This window comes from Dendroctonus ponderosae, unplaced genomic scaffold, assembly GCF_020466585.1.
Source record: "Dendroctonus ponderosae isolate FM_Combo_2020 unplaced genomic scaffold, Dpon_F_20191213v2 Dpon_F_20191213_4, whole genome shotgun sequence".
Lineage (NCBI taxonomy): Eukaryota > Metazoa > Arthropoda > Insecta > Coleoptera > Curculionidae > Dendroctonus > Dendroctonus ponderosae.
The window spans coordinates 10,694,740-10,699,483 of NW_026018611.1; positions in this window are offsets into that span (position 1 = coordinate 10,694,740).

Consider the following 4,744-nt stretch of genomic DNA (forward strand, 5'->3'; position numbering starts at 1 on the left):
GATCAGCGATTTATTTTCACATCTATTATCCTACCGAAACAAATCATTCTAATGGTCTACCCGTTTACAACAAACCACGCAATAATACTTCCTCTTTTTTTCTTATTAGAACTGAATATACATATTGATGGTTTATGCATTAAGATATATGGGAGCGACAACCCAGTAAGTTATGAGGGTAAACCAAATAAAACAAATTTTTGGCAGACCACAGGATAACTCGACCTTTCTCCTTAAATCTGTTTTAAAGGTACTTTTGACGCGATTGAGGGGATATTTGGTATAAGAGTGGTTTACATGTTACCTGTGAAGTTTGAAAATCCTTTAAATAAAAGCAGACCAAAAAAATACATACAAGTATCAAATGTATGACTAGAGAACGAGACTGACGAATGGTAACATCGGTCGTTTCAGGATATCTGGTTATACCTATTTTTAATATATATCTTAATCTTAATTACCATTTCTATAGAGAGCTCCTAGATTCATATTATGGTGCATAGAGATTGTAGGGCTGAGTTCTTTAGGAGGAGACTAAAGATTTAAATATTTAATAAAACCTGAACCATAAAAATAGTAGAAAGAACGGAAAACTCTAAAAGTTTACTGATTTGATTATGCGTTTGAAAGACACATTTTGGAAAAATTACTCAATAATTGGACACTCCTTCCTTCCTTAAAAAAGCCCCAAAACCTATAAAATTTATATCTTGGAAAGGGTTGAGAAGAGCTGACTAGTCAATGAAAATTATTTGCATGCAACCAGTGGAAATAGATTTCGTTACAAGGGCAAGTTTTATATCAGTGCTAAAGAAATATATTGACTCTACTAAAGTAAATAGCAAAGCATTTGAAATATGTCCTGTCTAAATCTATAAGCTCTATAACGACGTCTAAAAATTAGAAACATGTTTCGCAAATGGTTGAAATCAGATAAGTTATAAGAACTATTTGTGGGTTTCATTTATAAAATTTGAATTTGGTCATGTGCTTACGGGATACCCTGTATATAAAACAATTAAAAAATAAGAAAATTTATTCAATACAGGTCAAAATTCAAGTTTGCAAGTTTATCTCATTCTGTTCAACATTGTTTTCTAAATTACCGGACTTGTAAGTTCAAGTAAAAGCAACGTTTACTTGTAGGTGATATTCTCCGGAAAAAAATATATCACAATTTTACCAACTCAGCAATGACGAGCTATCAACATACTCTCAAACAAATTAGGCTTTCGATGCCATTGCTTGAAACAGGTGAGTTTTTACTATGTTGAACAAAAAGCATCTGAATGTCAGCAAGTGCTTGCAGCTTCAACATTTTAGTCTACTCGATAAAAGTAATGGTTTATGGTTACTTACGTTGAAGTGGATGACTGTTCAAATATATTAACTTGTACTTGAAAGTAATCTGCGTATGTCAGTGCTAATTAATATCTTCGATTATATTCACGACAAATAAAATTGCCTGAAACCCTATACGCACATTCCGCGAACAGGCAGGAATCAGGAATGTTGCAGTTTGTCAAAAGGCTGATTTTTACTGCGACGTGTTAGAAAATCAAAAAATTAGCCAGATAAATCGTTATGCTCTCAAGCATTTAATTTCTCGACACTTCTGAATAAATATTTTTTTGTCCAAATACTTACATTCATGCGGAAAAGAACAAAGCGAAAAAATAACAGGCATTCAGCTTGACAAAATCAAGCTAGTGGCAGTCGGAATTTCTCCGAACATTTTACTCTCTAAAACCCCTAAAGCTGTGTTTCCAAAGTGTAGTCGAGCACACTTGATGGCAATAACTCATGGTAAGTTGATATTTTCGGGAACAGAATTGTACCGTACTGCTTAGTTGATATAAACATTGCATTAACAATCACCTGGGACTTTCAAGAAGTCCGAAATTTTTGTTCTTTGGTTGGAGCGGAACGTTACAATACTGATATCCGTACTGTAACATACGTTAAGAGCTAATGATTGTAAAAAAATTGTTACGGTAGTCATTTCCATTAAACAGCCTCAAAAAGATTATGGAAAAATGTTGATCTTTAGGACGGATGTACAGGTTGTGCCAACAATAGAGTAAAATAGTTGCAGCGGAGAAAACAATTTTTTTCCAATGAAACATCTAATATTTTATTTTGTTTTTGAATTTTCGCCTATATTCCAATTATTTTTTTTATAAATTATAAACGAAAATTGGATAGTTTTTTAGTTATTCGTCTTTAACGTTAAAAATTCGCATTTTCATGCTAACAAAGCGAAAATTTCTCCGAAAACACAAATTTTTGAAATTTGGCTGAGGTGAAAGTACTAATACGGTGTTAATATTTATTTTGCAAAATATTTACCGAAACTACAGGGTCGACATAACCCTCCAAATTCACGTGTTTTCAAACTCCAAAAAATCTCACTTTTTGAATGATGGCACATCTCGTAAGTATATTGTCAGTGTTATTTATTCAAGTTACGAAAAATACTACTTTTGGTTACATACTTTCTATACCTATCTGCAGCAATTTACGACAAAATTCGATTTATCTAAATGGATTTCCAAAAAAAAATTTTAAAATGTTGAATCGCGGTTGTCTTGACAAACAATTGCTTAAATTTAGATAATTAAAAACTTACATTTATTAACAATAGTAACATAAGTAGTATTTGTTTCAGTAATATTTATCAAAATATAATATTAATTAAAATTTAATGGGGTCGAATGCTTAAAACAGAAAACCAACAAATTAATAGATCGGGTCAATAACAGAAATATAAATTCCAAATGAAGCTGAAAAATTACGCAAGTTTAATTCATGATTCATTCAATACAATCGGCAATTGCCTTTATGAAGTTGATTCAATTTAATAGTTTGTTTTATTATCATATCAAATTAATGAACTCGAGGCCCGTTCAGGCGAAAACCCAAAGCAGAGTATGATTACATTACATGAAGCATTCATTAAGCCGCAAAAGAAGCACTGTTTAGTGGAAGAAAAATCAAAGTTAAGAAAATCATATGGTGGGATGCTGATATTGAAACAGAAATAGAGGAAAAGATAAAACTGTATCACATTTACTTATCTCAAAAAACGGAAAATTCCAGACAAAATTACTAGAGCGGACAATCAAAGGTGAGAAGAATGATTAGTGACAAGAAAAATGTAGCATGAACGCAAAAGTGCCAGAAAATACACTCTTATTTAGGAGGTCCAAGAAGCACCGAAAGTTGGAAGACGATAAAATCAATTAGAAAACAAACTACCAGAGATGTAATTTCGCCAACATCAGACAAATAATGGGATGCACACTTCGAAAAAGTTTTAACGGAAGAAAGAGTGGCATTTCAAGAAGAAGAAATAAATGATACTTCCAGAACGATAGGATCTCCTATACCGTTAACACTTCCTGAAGTTAAAAACATAAGCACAGCCTTAAAAAGCGGAAAATCTGCCGGACTGAAATTATCCCGCCTGAACTTATTAAACACGGTACTGATGAACTGTTTGTGCGATTTCTAAATTGCTTACGAATTGAAACAGCAATAAATAAAAGGACTTACCTTTCATTACAACAAGTAACACGCGCGTACATAAGCAGTCCGCTTTGTGTTAACGCGATTTGCGATATTTTAATAATTATATTTTACGGACATAAAATTTCAGGGATTTTAAAACTCAATCCAGAATCCGAAAATTTGCTTATAAAGTTCTTGTAGAATAAATAATAAATACAACAATATATATTATCAAATACACGCGTGCACGCCTAAGCGCCGCTATAAAGTAGGTAATGAAAAACTCATCGTAGGTTGGATCGTGCCACCTGAAAGGAAAAAAGTTAAATTTTAGAGTAACAATTTGTTTATAATAGTTTTTATTACTATACTAGTGGTGTAGCGAATTTCATTCAGCATTTGTTTCCAACATAATAACGATGAAAAAAATATATTTTTGTAATATTTATCTCGTTATTCTACGAATGTAGATAAAATGTCGTATAATATTTGTATTGTAAATTCATATTGGGACAGTCAAGGCATTGTCAAACTCTGTTAGCTCATTGTTTGACAAAAACATGTCCTTATAAGTGCTTCCTAAAAATAAATCTTTGCAACGCTTGTATGTTAAATAACAATAACTAAGAAATATTTTACATTATATTCGGCMAAAGAAGAAAACAAAATATTTTGTAAACATATATTATATCCAACTCTTACACTTAAAAGTATAMATATTTCCTGCCTATCAAAATCGAATTYYGYCGTARMTTKCTGCMSATAGGTATAGAAAGTATGTAGCSRAAAGCAGAGCTGGCGCCCCCACTGCTCATAATATGGTATTTTTTATAAATTACYAATAGATTCTCTCATGGTAAGCTACTGTTGCTTGTTCTACCCGCTTTCCACATTGTATGTAACCATTCCCTTCAACCTAAAACTCTCTGTAGTCTGTAAATCAACTCTATTCTTCATTTTTTAAACTCCTAATTGGGCATTTTGAAGCAAATAAAATTTGCCTCAAGATGTGCGCGATGTTCTGGGTGGGCCCACAACGATTATACCATGATTGTACCGAAGAAGAAATAAAAAATATATATGCCTGCGATTTTTCCCAGTGACAAAACTTTTGGGTAATTGACGGCAACCAACACGTTTTAAAAAAAGTTTACTTTTGAAAAACGTTTTTGTTGACTTTTAATAAACAGTTATTCTGTTCCCAAGGGTCTTAAATTTGATTGAAACCTCCCAG